Here is a 20,796-nt window from a genome sequence, read left to right as displayed (position 1 = left end):
ATTAGAATTAGAACCCCTCACTCCCCAACAATATCCCCATTCTTTATAGCAATGTTCCCCCCCTTTCCATTCTCAAGCTACCTCGTTGCAACGTAAACTGCCCTAAAATTTACTTAATTCCTAACTGCACAGCAATTCTGTATTTATTTTTTATATATTATTTATGTTATATTAATTACTATCACCTTTTATCTTACAAATGTTTAAATCCTATTAATGTTAAAATAGATACTCTTCTCATTGTTCTTTTGACAAGTTACCAATTTACAATGTAAAATAGGGCGGACCTTGCCCTATTCTCTCAGTTATTTGTAAACCGATGTGATATCTCGATCGAATGTCGGTATATAAAGGAAAATAAATAAAAAAAATAAATAAAATAGAATGAAGGACATCGGTAAACAAGAGATTGGTACCGCTGGACACAAGTACATCTGGACGAGTGGACATCTGGGACATCTAGGTACAGACGAAGAACTCCAAGGCTTTCAGGAAGTTAAAGCCAAGGACTGGTACACCCCATGAAGACGATCCGACGAGGGATGATACCCAGAACATCGGATGGAGACATCTAGAACAAGAAGAACAAAGAACATGAAGTCATCTGGTCAGGAGCAGCTAGATGAAATTCCTTGGAAGCTGGTGTAACTCCATGGAATCTGGTGGAACTCAGGTGGAACTCGCTTTGAAGGCTCTGAGGAACTGAAACAGGGTCTTTATATAGGACTAGTCCAGGAAGTGCTCTGAAGCCTTCGTCCGGTGGTGCCGAGGAGTGCTTCCTGGCCATTTAAAGGAGGAGGCATCTGAGAATAAGGTTGCCTCCTGTCCCTGAGTCCAACAGGGCAGGGGTCCGAACCGTTGCTGGTTCAGAGGTCACAGAGACTGAACAAGAGAGCGGAGGAGATAACGCAGTATGGCCCAAGAACAGTCCTCCCGCGGGACTTAGGCCCATCCGTTTCCCGGACGAATGGGGCATGTAGAGACATCATGGCCGGGCTGACCACAGTACATGCACAGGCCGTGTCTCTTTCGAAATCTTCTCTCCTCTGGTCAAGTGACCATGACCAAGTTGCATCGATTCATCTTTATCAACAGCAGGAATTGCTGGACCCATCTGAGGTGCAGGGGTACTGGCCTGTTTCAACCCAGTTAACACCTTAGGCTGGAGTTCCTTCACCTTGTCTCGGAGCCGACAATCAATCCAAGTAGCCAAGGCTATCAATTCCTCCAGCGAGTCAGGTGTCTGGCGAGCAGCCAGCTCTTCTTTCAAGCGGGTATCCAGGCCTCTGCAGAAGAGAGTCTTGAGACATCTGGGGTCCCAGCGAAGTTCCGCTGCAAGAGTCTTGAAGTCTATGGCAAATTCAGCCAATGATCTGTTGCCTTGCTTCAAGTCCACTAAAGCAAACCCGGCAACAGACATATGAGCAGGGTCATCAAAAACGGATTTAAACAAGTCCAAAAATCCTTCTATGTCCTGCAAAATAGGGTCCTTGCGTTCCCACAAGGTAGATGCCCACGACAAGGCTCTCCCATCCAAGTATGACAGGATGTAGGTGGTCTTAGAGAGGCCCGTGGGAAACAATGAAGGCTGTAAGGTGAAATGCATGCTGCACTGGCTCAAAAAGCCCTGAGTCTTCTGGAGTTCTCCAGAGAAGCGAATAGGAGCAGCCAGTGGAACAGCAGTCTTTAAAGTTACCTCCTGTAACTGACCTTCTTGGCTAGAAGCTGTGCCTTGTATCTTCTGTGTGTGAAGCTGATGGAATGCTGCAGTAAGTTTCTCCAAGGTTTCTTGCTGTTCTGAGATGTGTTGACCCAGACCCGGTATAGCCTGCAAGGCGGAGAGGTGTGCCGGGTCCATGGGGTTACTGACATCCCATACCTTAAGCTGGATTCCTAGGAATACTGCTTCTCCAATTTAAAGCCGGATCCACTGGAGTTAGCAATCTGTTATGCTCTACTCCTCAAGAAGGGAGGAGTTAACAATCTGTTATGATCAGCTCCTGTAGAGGGAGTAGTAAACAATATGTTAGGTATTAGACTACGGAGTAGCAATCTGTTATGAATCTGTTGCTGAAGACTCCTGATGGGGAAGGAGTAGCAATCTGTTACCAGCAGAGTGCTTGGAGAGGGCACTCAGCTGTAGAAGAATGTAGATAGGTGGATCCTTGGGCCGATGGCAGATGACTGCGCCCCCAAGAGGATATCCCGAGAGAGACCACCGGCTAGGCTTTTGTATGGAGACAGACACAGATAATTATTTTATTAGACAGGTTAGTAGAACCACCAGAGGTGACAGTAGTGAGCTGATATGCCCGGCAGGGCTGAAGTCCCTCAGGTACTGGAACAGCAATCCCAGGGTTGCTGAGCTGTAGAGAAACTATAGATAGTGAGTAGACAGGGTATGCTGTGTTCATAGCCAGAACTAAATGACAAAACTCACATAAGGTCTTAAGGAAGCTCAGTAGCTAGAAAGGGATAAGCCCACGAGGAGCGAGTACCTGATTCCAGGGAAAGCTCTGAGTGAGCGATGGTAACTCACAAAAGTCTGTATCTGCGATAGCTTCCAGGCAGTAGAGAATCTTCAGAGTGTTCAGGAACATGGGCCCTCGAGGAGCGAGTACCGGTTCCTATCTGCAATCTGAAATAAGAGAGCGAGGCCCCTGAGGAGCAGGGACCCCTGGTAAGCCAGAGGAGGCAGAGTAGCTTGGGAGTAAAGCCGAAGCAATCCCCTTGCTAACTCAACTCGTTAGCAAATACTGGGACCTTTTATATTGGAAGCAGATGACGTCATATCAGGGGGACGCCCCCGAGGTTCGCGCCCTTGCTGGTACATCAATCAGAGCGCACGCACGCCCTACGTCATCAGGCAACATGGCGGATCCGCAGCATCGAGCCGGTCCGGGGACGCCAGAGGGAGACGGCAAGAAGTCACCGCGGCAGCTAACCGTCCATCAGACCCAGAGGGAGTCACCACGTCCAGTTGTCCCGATGCCCTGATGTCCTTAGGTTCCGGTGTCCTGATATACCAGATGTCTTACTTTCCTGTCCTGTTCCTGATGTCTTCTTCGCTAGCTCTTTTTCAAGCTTCCAGGTTCCTTTTGTCCATCCTTCCTGGCGTGCCTCTGTCGTGGTCTGTGACCAGCCCCTGGGGGCTGTGTAGGGCGATTTGTGGCATAAGGCCTACCTTCACATTTGCAGCACAAGCCTCCAATTGACCCTTTCTTAGGAATTGTGAACCTTTGGCCCGAGGTGGGATTGATGCTACCTGAAGGGTTGGGACCCGCAGGTCCCCACCAGGAACAGAGGTAAGCTGGAACTTCGCCACTACTGGCTCTCGTTACCCGTAGGTTGAGCCCTTGGGTGCCGGGGCCAGCTGGACTTAGGAGAACCTCTGTTTGGCTTGTACTTGAGAGAGTAGACGGCTGGATGTAGCGACTGTCAGAGAGGTTAGGGACAGTCCAGAACAGAAGCACTCTCAGAGGGAGAAGGAGAGAGAGTCTCCAGGGGTGCAAGGCCACTGCAGCTCCAGAATGTAGAGCAGGACCACGTAGGAGTGGCCTCGAGATGAGGAGGTGCAAGTGTGGAGACTTTCAACTGAGGTATGTTGAATAGGGCTGGAGCGAGGAACCCACTGTAGCAGGTGCAAGGAGAGTAGCAGTACAGAGGTACTGCTCGAGACACAGCAATGCGGTGACAGGACCTTCTATAGTAGAAGCTTTGGGGGGTGCCCCAAGGAGCGGGGACACCAAGACACAGTCCAGTAGAGTTACAGCACTGAGCCAGGTCTTGATGAGAAAAGTACTGGAACAAGATCCTTAATGTAGAAGTGCCGAGGAAGTCCCGCGGAGCAGAGGGCACTGCAGTATGGACTCAAATGTAGAGACGCTGAGCCAGGCCCCGAGGAGCGGGAAGCGCTAAGAGAGAGTCCAGGAGAACAAGCGCTGAGCCTAGCCCCAAGGAGCGGCAAGCGCTGAGACAGGAACCTGGTTGAGAAGCGCAGAGATCCAAAGAACAGGAACAACAGGTCCAGAGGAAAGGAACTGGCACTAATAGGAACCAAAGAACTCATTGCCAAGTCGGTTAGTGGTGGCTGGAGGTGAAGCTTAAATATCCTGGACCTGTGATGTCATCAGCTGGGGACGAGCCTGAGGTTCCCGCCATTGGCTCTTTAAAGGGAGGACAAATGGTGAGTGCCTAGGGAGGCCCAGAGTCAGAACTCTGGTCAGCGGTGTCCCAGCCACCATGTGGAGCACAGAGACTCAGGAGGAACGCGGTGGCAGTGATTGGCCAGTGCCGCGAGTATGCCGGGGGTAGTGAGCCAAGCATGACATGACGTGAGTTGAGCCTGCTGCGGGCGGCCATGGCCAGCAGCCATAACACCAGCGGTGGATTCACAATGTTGGACCGGCTCGGGTATTCGCTGCCCAAGCCGGCCCAGGACACATCACGTGGTCTGCCAAGCGCAGCTCTGTCACGGCCGCGCATGGCAAACCACGTGACTGGAGAGATCGGCCCACCGGGGGCTTCCCGATCCCCCGATAGGCCAATCCGCCCCTGCATAACACCCTTGCTTTTAATATTCCTGAATCCAAGTTCCAAGTTCCGAGACTTGAATCCTGAGTCTTGAATCCTGTTCCCGATCTTCGGAGTTCCATGTGCCTGATTCCATCCATGCCTAAGACTCTGCCAGAACCTGCTCCTCTTCATCTTGGTCCATGACCAGCCATGGTCGGCTGTGTAGGGTGCGCTGCGTTACAGCACTCACCCAGTACTTTCTCCTGAATCCTGAACCCTTACCTGAAACCTCCAAGTATTCTGAATCCTTGCCGGAGACCTCAAAGCATCCTGTGTCTCAATCCACGTTTGAGCATCCTGAATCCTTGTCTTAGTATCGTCATCTCATCCAAGTCTCCAAGTTCCTATGTCTTGTTCCAGTTTCCAGTACCATCCCCTGTCCTTGACCTCTGTCCGTCCTGTTGCATCTGCCATTCCCAAGCGGCAGGTCCGAAAGTGCTATCGAGTGGCTGGAGGGCTACCCCAGAAATCAGCATTGTGTTGCTGGGTCTCTCCCGATGCGCTCAGGTTAGGCAGAGGTCAGGACTCTTGGTGGTCAGCCTGTCCGCCCATGCTCGGACACGTCTTGCCTGCCTCGGTGCTTCCACGAGCTCCTCTGCAGTCAAGCCATGGTCCAAGGGCACACCAATCTCCCCAGAATTGGGACTGCTCCCTAGCGCTCCCGCAACAATAACCCACCTGTGGTCTGAGTTAAGAGAAGGCCATAGGACCCAACCCCTTCCTCCTCAAATTCTATGAGAGGCAGTGGCCTGGGTGACAGGGAGGAGAGTAAGTGTGTGTACAAGAGAGTGTGAGCATTTGTGTGAGCCTGTGTGCATGAGAGGAGCATATCTGAAAGCACGTGCACATGAGAGAGAGGGAGCTTGTGTTTGATCATGTGTGTATGAGAGGGAGTGTTTGTGTAAACATGTGTACCAATGAGAGAGGGCATGTGCGTGCATAAGTGTATGAGACCACATGTGTGAGACAGAGGGACCATGTGCTTGTGTGTGAGCCTGTGTGCATGAGAAAAGGGGTGGGGGGGCAAGGCACTATTCCTAGTAGAGGGTCAAATGACTTGTTGGCTGGCTTCCAGCACCTGACCAGCAGGGGAAAGGATGGGGGTCAAATGGCAGGTTATGACTGAGAGGCAAGGGAAGGGGGGTGTGAGAGAAGGAAAGGGGAAGAGAAGGATAGGAAGGGGTGAGGGTGGTGAGTGACTGAGGTGGGAAGGAAGGGAGTGAGGGTGAGGGAGGGGCTGAATGACTGGAAGGGAAGAGAGCCCAGTGAGGGAAGGGGGTTTGAGTGAGAGGGAAGGGGATGGGGTGAGGGACAGAGGTGAAGGAAAGGGGGAATGAGGAAGAGAAGGTAGAAGGGTGTATGTGCAAATGTACGTGTGTTTATGAGAGAGGAGAAAGTTTTTGTATTCTCTCCACTAATCTACAACAGGGTGACTGGAAATCAAAAAGTCCCAGGTATGGTGAGGGGAACACTTTTTATCCTTATTAGTTTTAATTATTGGGTGGTGTTTAATGTGTTGGCTGTTTTTAAATATTTAAAATGATTTATGGGAAATGTTTAAAGTTTTTATCCTTATTTATTAGATACTCTATTTGTCTGTTTTGAAATGTTTTTATTAGTATGGTATAGTATTATAATAGTTTTATATTTCTTGATTTTGTTTTAAGGAATGGTGATTCACTTTTTGCATTATTGTACTGCATATGAGTCTAGCTGGGAGGTCAGGGAGGGGAGAGACTGGGGAGCACAACTGGTCTGACTGGGGAGACTAGGTCTGAGAGGGGGCTGCAGAGCAATACTGCTGGGGAGTGGGAGGGTAGGAGAGTGAGACTACTATTGCTTCTATTTCTCTGAGTTGGGAAGAATGTATTTTCTCTAACATTTCTGGGAAATGTGCATCTGAATCTATCTATATTTTTACAGTATACTGCAGATAGTGTGGCTTTTTGGGGTTTCTAGTTCAGCTTTTGTCTCCAGTTATCTCTTTCTAATTTGTGGTTAATTATTCTGTGTTTGTTGCGGGGTCAGGCAGTGTGCTGCAATGAGGCTGCAGTGATGTGTGTAGTCTAGAAGAAAGGACACATATGGAATCATTTTTTTCTTTTTTTTTTTTTTCTCCTAATGGTCAGAAGTGGGAAAAATTTGGAATTTTTTGAAGAATTTATAAATTTTACATCACAGTCCTTGACTCTTGGTCTTATTCTTTATCAGAGAATGTTTTTGCTTGCTTGCAGTACCATGGAGGGAAGGGGAAATGTGGTGGACTGTCTGCAGGCAGGGAAGCTTTTGCCCCATAGACTGTTCAAAACAGTCTGTTAGTTCATTTCTTTTGAGGGGTTTGTATTAGTGTGACTTTCTTGCCCTTAAGTATTTCTATACGCAAGATTGTGTGTGTGTGTGGGGGGGGGGGGGGGGGGGGCCACACAAATGCATTGGCGCCTGGATGCCAAAGACCTTTTCTATGGATCTGGCTATTGGCTATTAACAGGAGCCACAAATTGGTGCTGTCTTAGTCCTGGGTGGAAATGCTATTTCGTGGTGTGCACTTGAAAAAATGAAGATTTTTTTTTCAAATTTTTCTTATTTCATTTATTCAAAATTTAATTTTAAAGAGGAAGTTGTCCCCTTATCCTGACCTCCCCAACACCAGTTCTTAAACTGTTGGTGCATCTTCCAGTGCAGGGGCAGTCCCCAGGCAATCCTGACCCACAGCTCTGGATTTTCAATATGGCTGCCAATCAGCCCAAGTTGGCACCATCATGTTGTGCAGCAGAATATACAATATCATGGTGCTGGCCATGGGTTGACTGGCAGTCATTTGAAAATCCAGAGTTGTGGGGAAAGAGTGATTGGAGATGGCTCCAGCCCCTGGAAGACCCACCAACATGGAAAGGTTGAGGGGAGAAAAATTTGAATTTATTAAAACTTACTATTCACACTTATCAGAAAACCATTTTACACTTATCAGAAAACTACTATTCACATTTATGAGAAAACCACTTATCAGAAAACCATTTCAAAGTGAATTCCATAAAAACATGCATTCATACATCTCAGACTTCATATACTAGGATGAGTGCTCACACCATAATAATATCTTGTAATCTGGCTCTGCCGGAGATAAAACAGGTTATAAACATACCCAAGCCTGGCAATTTATGCAGATGACTCCAAATTATAAACATGTATGAACAGATATGTTATTAACAAACTTTTTGAAAAGTATTGATAGAATAGGTTATCCGAATGTAATCTGATAAAGAATTCCAGAAACATGGGCCTACAGTTGAAAAAGCTGTCTCCTTCATTAAATCCAAATGTGCGAGTCTGACGGAAGGAATCTTTAACTGGTATTTCCTCGCATATCTTAACGAGCATGAAGGCTTATAAATCCTTAACATACTATTTATCACCTTATAAATTAGATTCGCAATTTTATATTTGACCCACCACTTAACAGGTAACCAATGTAGTGAAGTCAAGATGGGAGAGATATGATTTCACTTGCAAGTCCTAGACGAGATATGAGTTGTGGCATTCTGAACTAATTGTAGAGGTTGTAACCTGTTATGTAGGAGTCCAATATAGAGTGAGTTACAGTAATCCAGGCCACATAATAAGTGTTTGAAGGACCATGTGAAAATCATCAAATTCTAGGAATGGATGAAGTCTCATGACCATGCAAAGCCTAAAAAAGGAGGACTTAACTATGGCTTTGATATGCAGAGGTAAAGAGAGATTAGTAGCAATAATTGCTCCTAAATTGCAGACATGGTGGCTGACTGGGATGAAGTGGAATCTGTTAGAATCTGCCACAATCAGGATACCCCATGAGGCCCCACCAGACTTCCATTAGGCTAGGTTTATTAAACAGTAAACACCTAGTGACTCAATAATACTCTCTCTTTATTACATGCATGTAAGGAGATCAGTAAGATCATATGCTAATCTAAAGAAATCAGAAAATACAGGCCAATAGAGACCTGGACTTGGAGGTTTTTAATGCTGGAGGCAGCTGTATCAAATTGAAACCCCCAATTTTGTATTTATTTATTTTGTTTCAAATAATACATCCATAGGCCTATCATGGTATGGTGGGTTTGCTATACAGGTTTTAAGTATGTTTGGCAGGATTTTATGGTGCATCTAGAAGAGGGATTTTATGGTGCTTGCTAGAAAAGGGAATTTTATTGTTGAAGAGCTAGAAACTAATTTAATATAATCAAAAAGCATATTTCAATAGAAGCAAATAAGGCATGATAATGTGATTTAAAGGCATCTACTCCCTTTTTCAAACCCTACTGTTTAACAGGGTATAGTTTTCTAATCAGTTGGGTAGAGGTTAATGATCACATCCATACAGACAAAAGTGTGACCCTGGTCTCAAATTGTGACCCTTGTCTACTTATAGGTTGTAAATATCAGTCTCCCAGCTTCTGTGTGTTCAGGATCAGGGTGCACTTTTTTCACTTTGCCATAGATGGTAATCTGCCTGGCTACAGTTCTGCTAGTAGTCTCTGACTCTGATTTAAGGCATATTGCTTGTGTGATGCTGATAACCTTTACTTAGCCCAGGACTGGAGGTACTATTGCTACTGATCTGTTAGCAGAGGCTGTAACTATCAGATGCCTCCTTCCCTCCCCTCCCTTATTACCTGAGTCAATGTATCTGTGAAGAAATCGAGGGACAATAGGCCCAGAGACCTTCTCAGATGATGTAGGATAAACATGTTCTTGTTAAACAGGTTGTGCAGCTCAGCTTTCTGGCTCCCTGTCAGGAATAAGGTGGTCTGATCAATCGCCTACATGCCAGGGACAGGACGAGTCCGAGTGGGCAGTAGCAACTGTTGACACATAACATGGGGGATAGTGATCAATCATTTCTCTCTCGCACGCACACTTGTTTACGGCAAGGTATAAAAGAGCAGGACTTTCCAGTGTCCGGCGGGAATAGGAGATATTGCCTCTATAGACGTATAGAGTGCTAGACACTGAAAACCCCTTCTCGCCTTTGCTGACCTGACGACTCCTTGATACAAGGCTGATGACACGAAGGGTGCTGGATGGCATATGCAATCATGTGGTATGTAAATAACTTTCTGTAAATAATGTATATTACCATGATGTCACATTAATAAATGATGTCATAGATATTGTGTCAGAATAACTTACTCTCTCATTCCCAACATTTGGCGTCACGAACAGGATGTCTCTATTTAAAAGGAAAGAGACATCTGAACCACCAGGCCCGGTGATCTAAAAATTCCCGGATGGGAAAAAACCCCGTATAAAATGTTGGCCCAGGAATGGGCTACGAATACAGGGCTCGTCGAGGCTTGGGATTATAGGAGGAGAACCTTTAGATATTGTAAATCAACTCCAACAGGTCCCCGTAATAAAAGGAAAAGAATTGGGGACAGTGGGACAGAGAGGATGGTTAGTATTAACAGGATATAGGAAATGTCATGAACAAAAAAGCATGTTGCAAGAGAAATTAGTTGAACTAGAGCGAGAGATAGACAACCTCCTCAAAGATAATGTTATGCTTAGGTGTCACTTAGAGACATTTAAACAGAAGGCAGAACATTATCAGACGGTGGCAGAACGAGCCGCTGTGTGGGTAGCACAACACAAATATAGAAAACGAAGAGGAAGAGTAAATCATTCTAAAATACAAGCATGTATTATGAAAGATGACTGGGATCCAGAGATATGGGACCGGGACATATGGGACTCTACGGACAGTGAGGAGGAGGCAGTAATACCCCCTCCCCCCGTAGAGCAAGCCTGTCCCATTGTCAGGCGTAAATTAAAGCAGACCAGCGATGGTAGAGCTATAGAACAGGAGGGTACACAAGTAATGGAGGACTTCACCCAACAAGAAGTAAGTGAGATATTGGATCGCATGGGGCAAAAACCAGGAGAACCAATTGACCGCTGGCTGGTGAGATTATATGAATCGGGGGCGGGAGACATTACGATTGATCAAAAAGATGTTAAAAGATTTACTATGATTTCTACCAATCCCAAGGTAAGGGCAGCTATAAGAACAGTAGCTTGGCAAGGGGACATGACGGATTTGTTTCGAGTAGTTGCCGCTGCCACTAAAACAAGGTATAGCACTGTATTAGATTGGCCCGTCAGTAACAAACCATTATATAATATGCATGATATCATACAGCGTATCAAAGAAATTACCATGCAAACATGGTGTCTGAGGAATTTGCAGGGAGATTTCCTGGACCTACCCCTGCCCGGTACGGCTCGGGCAGAGATTATGCGTACCGTAATCCCGGCACACAGGTCCATTATGTTGACCTTGCTATTAAATACGGCTGGGAAGAAAATTGGAGATTTGATTCGGGCAATCAGAAAGGTCCTAGATTTAGGGATACAAGAGCGCAATGATAAGACTTTCACATTTAAAGGCAAAGTATGTGACAGAGGAGAAGGTATTCGAAAGGGATACAGGGATCTCCGAAACCGAGATACGGACGCACGGGTGTCAAGGAGAGATATGTTTGCAGCATTGATAGCTGCCGGAGTGGCTAAAGAGAAAATAGATGGTATTCCAACCAAAGACATGTATAAATTGTATCTGCAAAAATGCAAGGGTAAACAAAAGAAAGTTTATGCGGAAAGGGAGGAAGACTGGGGAAAAGTGTTACTAACAAAGATGAACCAATTGTTGCAAGAGAAAAAAGAGCAAGAGGTAAATGCTACAAACCCCTTCATAAATGAGTCTGAGTCCGTACAACCCAGCACCCCACCTCAGGAGGCCAATAGTACCAGACTGAATCCGGACTTATCCTGGTCACAATAGGAAAAAGGCCATACCCCCCAAATCGCTGCCGTCACCGTGGATAATCGCCCCCATATTGGGGTAGAAATACAATGGCGAAATGGGGCACAGCAGGTGATGGCTTTAGTAGATACGGGGGCGGAGGCCACTTTAATATTTGGAAATCCCAAGAAACATGGGGGGCAAAAGGTAGAATTAGCGGGTCTCGGAGGAAAAACTGCGATAGGAAAACGAACCATAATTTCTTTAGTCGTGGGAGGATACAAAATTCCTCAAGCTAAGGTAGTAATTGTACCCATTAAGGAATATATAATTGGGATGGATCTGTTACAGGGACTTAAGTTGAATATAAAATGTGGGCAAATGGTGTATGGAAATGCGCCAAGTAAGAAAGTAGCATTTGAAAACAATAGACCAGTTATCTATCCAGAACAATAATAGTGGGTAGAACTGTGGGACCAGAAATAGCTTTGCCTAAAACAAGGGGTCCGGTATGCCAAAAGCAATACCGGATACCTGGAGGACATAAAGAGATAACAGGAACAATTAAGGATTTACAGGAAGCGGGGGTGCTAATTCCAACCTCTAGCTGTTGGAATAATCCCATCTGGTCAGTGAAGAAATCAGATGATTCGTGGAGAATGACAGTAGATTACAGGGCTTTGAACAAAAATACGGACCCTCTGACTGCCGCGGTCCCCGATATTGTGACATTGGTAGAGCAGATACAGCAACATTCGGGGAAGTGGTACGCCGTAATTGATTTAGCAAATGCTTTTTTCACAATTCCTATCTGTAAAGAAAACCAAGAACAATTTGCCTTCACGTGGAAAGGACGACAGTATACCTTCACTAGACTACCTCAGGGATACTTACATAGCCCTACCATATGTCACCGGAGGGTGGCAGAAGATTTAGAAAGGTATGATTGTCCAAAAGACATACAATTAACTCATTACATTGATGATATATTAGTACAAGGGGATACATGTTGGATTCGTGGACCCTTGGACCGATCGGAACCAGAGGGTGAGCCGCTGAGCGAGGTGACAGCGGAGGTCCCGATCGGAAGGCGGCAAGGACGGAGTTGTGGGTGGCCGGAGGAAGATCCTAGGAAGCCCTATGCGACCAAGGGCCGTGGCAAGGAAGGATGAAACAGTGGAGCTGGTACAATGGTGAGAGGATCTTCGCCCTGGAAGCCGACCCTCCCCCGAGAGGAGCTCATAGGAGTTCGTCCGCTGGGACTTAGGAGATTCACCCTGGAAGCCGGAGTCCCCCCAGGAGGAGCCCGTAGGAACCTGGCCGCTGGGACTTAGGAGAGCCCGCGGGGGCTGAGTCAGACGGAGTCCAAGGTCGTTGCTCACCAGTCCAGAGTCGTGTACCAGAGAATCGTCGCTTGCCAGTCCGGGATCAGAAGCCAAAGGATCGCTGTAAGCCAAACCGGGGTCCGAGACCAGAGAGTCGTCGTAAGCCAGTCCGGGGTCAAGAGCCAGAGGGATCACTGTAAGCCGCACCGGGGTCAGAAGCCAAGAATCGTCGTAAGCCAGTCCGGAGTCAGAAACCAAGAATCACCGTGAGCCAGTCCAAGATCAGGAACCACAGGAGATCAAGAGGGCACAGGAACGCAGCAACTGGAGACAGGTAAACCTGAGAACCTCGTTGCAAGGCCCTGAAGAGGAGCAGCTGCAGGGCCCTGCAGCGTCTGACGTCATCAGAGGCAGACCCAGCATTTTCCCGCGCTGGCCCCTTTAAATTAAGGCCTGAGACGCGCGCGTGCGTCTAGGGGGCGGGGCCAGCCGCCGAGGAACGCCGGCTGCTCCGGTGAGGCAAAAACACGGCGGTAGAGGGGTCTGCAGGCCCAGGAGCGATAGGCCGACGTCGGGGCCGTGAAAGTGGAGGTCCCTGGAGGCCCGAGGAGCGCGGGCTGGTGCCGGAACTGCGAGCGGGTAGGCGCCGATCCCGGGACCGACCCGGGATCGCAACAGTACCCCCCCTCCTACGCCCCCTCCCGGGAGGCCGTGGCTTGTCCGGGTACCTGGAATGAAACTGGCGGAGGAGGTCCTTATCCAGGATGTGTGAAGCGGGCTCCCACGAATTCTCCTCAGGGCCGTATCCCTCCCAAGAGAGAAGATACTCCCAGTGATGACGGCGGAGCCGAACATCCAACACCTCCCGAACTGTATACGTGGTCCCAGGATCGGAAGCGACTTTGGAGGGCTCCGGAGGCAGAGGTCGGAAGCGAGAGAGGATCACCGGTTTGAGGAGGGAGACATGGAAGACGTCATGTATCCGTAGAGTAGAGGGAAGACATAGGCGGTAGGAAACCGCGCCTACGCGTTCGGCTACTCGGAAGGGTCCAATATAGCGAGGCGCTAGCCTCATGGAAGGGATCCGGAGCTGGATGTTCTTAGTACTGAGCCATACCTTTGATCCGGGCAGGAACACTGGAGCGGGTCGCCGGGACTTATCCGCATAGGCTTTGAACCGGGCGGCGGCGCGGTGGAGCTTTTCTTGTGTGGTGTGCCAGAGCTGATGAATCTGGTTGGCCGTCAGTTGCGCCGCTGGCGAGGAGGTAGACCCTGGTAACGGTAGCGGAGGCTTGGGAACCTTTCCATAAACCAGCTGGAAGGGAGATTGTAGCGTGGTGGAGTGTCGATGGCGATTGTAAGAGAACTCGGCCCACAGAAGAAGAGCAACCCAGTTGTCCTGCTGCTCCCCTACAAAGGCTCGGAGGAATGCTTTCAGGGTTCGATTTGTGCGTTCAACCTGGCCATTGCCCTGGGGATGAAACGCCGTGGTCAAGTCTAGTTGAACCCCGAATTTCCTGCAGAGCGCCAGCCAGTATTTCGCCGTGAATTGGGGCCCTCGGTCCGAGGCAATATGTAGGGGCAAACCATGCAGTCGGAAGATATGCTGGATAAATAGTTCTGCCAACTCAGGAGCCGTCGGTAACTTGGCAAGTGGCACAAAATGAGCCATCTTCGAGAAGCGGTCAACAGTGACCCACACCACAGTCTTACCCTGGGACGGGGGCAACTCTACCACGAAATCCATGGAGATGTGAGTCCACGGTTCCGTGGGTACAGGGAGTGGCTGGAGGAGACCCCAGGGGCGGCCTGGTAAGGGCTTTTGCTGCGCGCACGTGGGACAAGACTGGACATAAAGACGAACGTCCTCCTTTACCCGGGGCCACCAATAGAACTCGGTTAGCAGCTCGAGAGTCCGGGCGATCCAGGGATGGCCAGCCGTCAGCGAGTCATGTGCCCAAGCTAGGACCCTCTTCCTCGAGCGGACAGGAACCACCATCTTTCCTGCGGGTGCAAGTTCGGTGGCAGACAAGTGAACCCTCGCCGGGTCCAGAATGTACTGAAGGGTCTCAGCGGTGTCCTCAGGCTCCGTGGTGCGTGAGAGGGCGTCTGCCCTAATATTCTTGGCCGCCGGTTGGTATCGAAGGGAGAAGTTGAACCGACTGAAAAAGAGGGACCAGCGTGCCTGTCGGGGATTGAGCCTTTGTGCTTGGGACAAATACTCCAAATTTTTGTGGTCCGTATACACTATGATTGGATGTTGAGCCCCCTCCAGCCACTGGCGCCATTCTTCGAAGGCCAGTTTAATTGCCAGTAGTTCCTTGTCCCCGATACCGTAGTTCTTCTCGGCAGGCGAAAACTTACGGGAGAAGTAGGAACATGGCCGCGCTCTGCCGTCCTTGGAGATCTGGGACAGGACGGCCCCCACCGCCACGTTGGAAGCATCCACCTCTACTATGAACGGGCGTACGGGATCCGGGTGTCGGAGACAGGTGTCTTGAAGGAAGGCCTCCTTAAGATTCTGGAAGGCCTGCACGGCGGTGGGAGTCCAGTTTCGGGCATCGGCACCCTTACGTGTGAGGGCTGTTAGAGGAGCCACCAAGGTGGAGTACTGTGGGATAAAGTGGCGGTAGAAGTTGGCGAAGCCTAAGAAACGCTGGAGCGCCTTTATTCCCATCGGTTGTGGCCAGTTCCGGATAGTGGCGACTTTATCGGGATCCATGCGGAAGCCGGTCGAAGAGACGATGTACCCCAGGAAGGGCAACGATTCTTCCTCGAACTGGCATTTCTCCAGCTTGGCATACAGGCGGTTCTCTCTTGGCTTTAGCAAAACCTGGCGCACATGTTGCCGATGTTCCTCAAGGTCCCGGGAGTAAATCAACACGTCGTCCAGGTAGACAATGACTGAGGTGTAAAGGAAGTCGCGAAGTACCTCGTTCATTAAGTTTTGGAATACGGCTGGGGCGTTGCAGAGACCAAATGGCATGACGAGGTACTCATAATGGCCGTCCCTTGTGTTAAAGGCGGCCTTCCACTCGTCTCCCGGCCGGATTCGTACAAGGTTATACGCCCCTCTAAGGTCTAGCTTGGTGAAGATGCGGGCCCCCTGCAGACGATCCAGGAGTTCCGGAATCAGAGGCAACGGATAACGGTCTCGTCGGGTGATCTGGTTCAGGCCCCGGTAATCGATACAGGGCCGAAGAGACCCATCCTTTTTGCCCACAAAGAAGAAACCGGCTCCTGCCGGGGAATTGGATGGTCTTATAAACCCTCGGTCTAGATTCTCCTTAATATAGGCAGACATGGCCTTGGTCTCTGGCAGGGACAGAGGATAGACTCTACCACGAGGTGGCGTGGTATCCGGCAGCAACTCAATCGCACAATCGAAGAGACGATGCTCAGGTAACAGTTCAGATTTTTCTTTAGAGAAGACATCCCGGAAGGCCTGGTACTGAGGTGGCACCGTCAGCGGGGCTGCCAGAAGCGGAAGTGTCTGAAGCAGGCGAGCGGGAAGACAGCGATGAGAGCAGGCTGACCCCCATGACGTGATCTGAAGCGAGTGCCAGTCTATCACTGGGGAATGTTTCCTTAGCCAGGGCAATCCTAGGATGAGCGGGTGAATGGATTTCTCGAGGATGAGGAAAGAGATCTCCTCCTTATGAAGAAGCCCGACCTGCAGCTGGAGAGGGTGCGTACGGGTGGTGATGGATCCTGGAAGGGGAATCCCCTGGATAGATGATACTTGCAAAGGTGGCTCCTGAGGCAAGACCTTGAGTTGTGGTTGTTGTACCAGATCTCGGAGGATAAAATTCCCCCCGGATCCGGAGTCGAGCAGTGCCAGGGTATCGAACCCTCCTCCAGGAAGACAGAGTCTCGCCGGGACGGTACATGGGGAGTTCGGAGAGATACTGCCTAGAGTCAGCTCCCCACTAGACTCTAGGTTCGGCCGTTTCCCGGACGCTCTGTACAGCGAGCCAGAAAGTGCCCCTTACCATCGCAATAGAGACATAACCCCTGCGAGCGTCGACGCCTCCGTTCTTCGGCCGAGAGAGGACCCCGGCCCAATTGCATGGGTTCTTCAGGCGGAAGGGCAGCTGCCGCAGGAGGTGAAGCTCGGACCCGAGGTGGCGTGGTTCGACGAGCGGCCGGCCCCTGGACTGGCCTTCGCTCCTGGAAGCGGCGCTGGATGCGTCGGTCCACTCGTCCAGCCAGTTCTACGAGCTCTTGGAGGTCATCCGGAAGGTCCCGAGCCGCGAGTTCGTCCTGGAGCCGTGGGGAAAGGCCCTCCAGGAATATCCCATGCAGGCTGTCCTCCCCCCAGGCCAATTCGGTGGCAAGGGTCTGGAACTCCATCGTGTATTCCTCTAGGGGGCGATTACCTTGTCTCAGCTGGAGGAGTTCCGAAGCAGCTGTAGAGGCACGAGACGGTTCGTCGAAAATCCTCCGGAAGGCCTTGACGAACTGTACGAGGTTATTCAGTCGGGAGTCTTGGTGCTCCCAAAGGGATGAAGCCCAAGCCAGGGGTCTCCCGTCCAGGAGAGAAATAATGTAGGTCATCTTGACCCGGTCTGTAGAGAACTGCGCAGGCAGAAGGTCAAAGCGGATGTAGCATTGGTTGAGGAATCCCCGACACGCCTTCGGATCTCCAGAGTACCGTGGCGGGGATGGCATCTGTACCGGGACAGGGGAACCCACGTTGGCCTGAGACGAGGATGCGGGGAGACGAGCGGCGGAGGCCCCTTCCACACGATCCGCCAGGCGTTGCACGGTCGACATCAAGGTATCGAGGCAGGACTGTTGTTGTTGCAGCTTCTGGGCTATGCCTGGAATAGCCTTGAGGCCGGCAAGGTCCGCCGGGTCCATGGCCTTGCAATCTGTTGGATTCATGGACCCTTGGACCGATCGGAACCAGAGGGTGAGCCGCTGAGCGAGGTGACAGCGGAGGTCCCTATCGGAAGGCGGCAAGGACGGAGTTGTGGGTGGCCGGAGGAAGATCCTAGGAAGCCCTATGCGACCAAGGGCCGTGGCAAGGAAGGATGAAACGGTGGAGCTGGTACAATGGTGAGAGGATCTTCGCCCTGGAAGCCGACCCTCCCCCGAGAGGAGCTCGTAGGAGTTCGGCCGCTGAGACTTAGGAGATTCACCCTGGAAGCCGGAGTCCCCCCAGGAGGAGCCCGTAGGGACCCGGCCGCTGGGACTTAGGAGAGCCCGCGGGGGCTGAGTCAGACGGAGTCCAAGGTCGTTGCTCACCAGTCCAGAGTCGTGTACCAGAGAATCGTCGCTTGCCAGTCCGGGATCAGAAGCCAAAGGATCGCTGTAAGCCAAACCGGGGTCCGAGACCAGAGAGTCGTCGTAAGCCAGTCCGGGGTCAAGAGCCAGAGGGATCACCGTAAGCCGCACCGGGGTCAGAAGCCAAGAATCGTCGTAAGCCAGTCCGGAGTCAGAAGCCAAGAATCACCGTGAGCCAGTCCAAGATCAGGAACCACAGGAGATCAAGAGGGCACAGGAACACAGCAACTGGAGACAGGTAAACCTGGGAACCTCGTTGCAAGGCCCTGAAGAGGAGCAGCTGCAGGGCTTAAATAGCCCTGCAGCGTCTGACGTCATCAGAGGCAGACCCAGCATTTTCCCGCGCTGGCCCCTTTAAATTAAGGCCTGAGACGCGCGCGTGCGTCTAGGGGGCGGGGCCAGCCGCCGAGGAACGCCGGCTGCTCCGGCGAGGCAAAAACGCGGCGGTAGAGGGGTCTGCAGGCCCAGGAGCGATAGGCCGACGTCAGGGCCGCGAAAGTGGAGGTCCCTGGAGGCCCGAGGAGCGCGGGCTGGTGCCGGAACTGCGAGCGGGTAGGCGCCGATCCCGGGGCCGACCCGGGATCGCAACAATACAGAAGAGCAAGTAGCGTTAGCTCTAACACAAGTAGTAGAAAATATGGAGAATAGAGGTTGGAAAATTAACAAGAATAAAATACAAGGACCTAGCAACACTGTGACATTTTTGGGGATACAGGATAAGATATTGTTGTTTTCCCCGCCGCGGAATCAAAAAGAAGCCCAGAAGTTTATAGGACTATTTGGATTCTGGCGACAGCACATTCCACATTTGGGGCAAATATTGTCCCCATTGTATAAAGTCACTCGAAAAAAGGAAAAATTCGAATGGGGATGATTACAACAAGATGCTTTTGATCAGGCTAAGGTCGCTATCCAAACAGCATTAGACTTATGGCCTATCAGGGAGGGGCCAGTAGAATTACAAGTTTCATTTTCATCTTGTTATGCGGACTAGAGTCTGTGGCAGAAACAAAACGGTAAACGAGTACCATTAGGGTTTTGGAGCAGGAAATTACCTGATGCTGCATGGCAGTATTCAGCCTTTGAGAAGCAGTTACTAGCATGTTACTGGGCTTTGTTAGACACGGACCAATTAACTCAGAACCATGAAATCCTTATGCGCCCTTTAATCCCAATTATGCAGTGGGTACACAGCACCCCGCATACCCATCGGATAGGGTATGCGCAAGAAGCTTCCATTGTAAAATGGAAATGGTATATCCAGGACAGGGCGAAATCAGGCTTGGCTGGGCACTCCATGCTCCATGAACAGGTAGCGGAAATTCCTATTAATCAAGAAAAAGAACAGATAGAAACATTGGATATTCCTCCTTCTCTGGTTACTACCGGGGTACCATTCGACCAATTACCCAAAGAACAGCAGTTACATGCTTGGTTTACAGACAGCTCGGCTAGAATGAAAGGAACCGAGCGATTATGGAAGGCTTTAGTGTATAATCCCCATACAAACGAAGTAAGTCAGGAGGAAGGGAAAGGCAAATCTAGCCAGTTTGCGGAACTTTATGCCATATGGATGGCTTTACAAAAAGGGGAAACGGATTGCCACATTTATACTGACAGTTGGGCAGTCATGAAAGGAATGACTCAGTGGATGCCAAAATGGCATAAAGATCAATGGAAGATACATCACCGCCCGGTATGGGGCGCTGACATTTGGCAAAAAATCTGGGCTGAGTGTCACAAAAAGCATGTTACAGTGTTCCATGTAGATGCACATGTGAAAGATGTTTCTTTATCTAATCTGTACAATTCCATTGCAGATAAACACGCAACAATCCAAGCCAGTGTCACGACCACAAACGAGCAGGGGCTATGGAAATGGGCACACGAAAAAAGTGGCCACTTGGGGGCGGAAGCTACTCACAGGTGGGCCCAAGTCAGAGGGATACCAGGATCCCTCCCTGATTTTCAAAACATACTCACACAATGTGAATATTGTCAGTTGACACATCCAAGGTCACCACAAGCTATTGAGCAGGGGCATATCCATCGTGGTTTAAGTCCTGCCACTATTTGGCAAATATATTTTATAGGCCCTTTACGAAAATGTGGAGATGTATATTTATGTATGGCAGTAGATACATTTAGTGGAATCATGATGGCTGTGCCTGCACCAGTGGCTAATCAGAAAGCTATGTTAAAACTTTTAAATGAAATGAGTCGGTATTATGGAATACCAAAACAAGTTCAGAGCGATAGAGGGACTCACTTTACTGGTAACTTAGTGCAGCAATATGCTAGAGACAACTACATTGAATGGATCTTTCACATTCCATATTATCCGCAAGCTGCTGGCCTTATTGAGCGTATGAATGGGTTATTAAAAAATATGTTACGCTCTCTTACAAAATCTGCCACCATAAAGGGGTGGAAATCTGTATTGTCCACAGCTCTACAGCTGCTAAATGGTAGACCTTTAAAAAAGGACGGAAAGACTCCTTTCCAGAAGTTATATAATCAGGAACCCGCTTCTACTCAGATCCGAAATATCATTTGCTGGGCTACGGCTTCGGAAAACGTCGAATTGCCCCTCCAAAATAGTTATGAAGCTGCGGGATATGATGTAACCAATCCCACCGCTATAGCGATTCCTCCCCATGAATCTTTATTGTATGATTTACAGATTGGGTGCAGCATCCCTAAGCAACATTTCGGATGGCTGTGTATTCGATCTAGTTGGTCAAAACAAGGCATAACTGTATTGGGGGGAATCATTGACTGACTACCATGATCCCATATATGTACTGTATCACAACTTGACGA

Source organism: Rhinatrema bivittatum, chromosome 4 (genome assembly GCF_901001135.1).
Source record: "Rhinatrema bivittatum chromosome 4, aRhiBiv1.1, whole genome shotgun sequence".
NCBI lineage: Eukaryota > Metazoa > Chordata > Amphibia > Gymnophiona > Rhinatrematidae > Rhinatrema > Rhinatrema bivittatum.
This window is presented reverse-complemented; position numbering follows the sequence as displayed.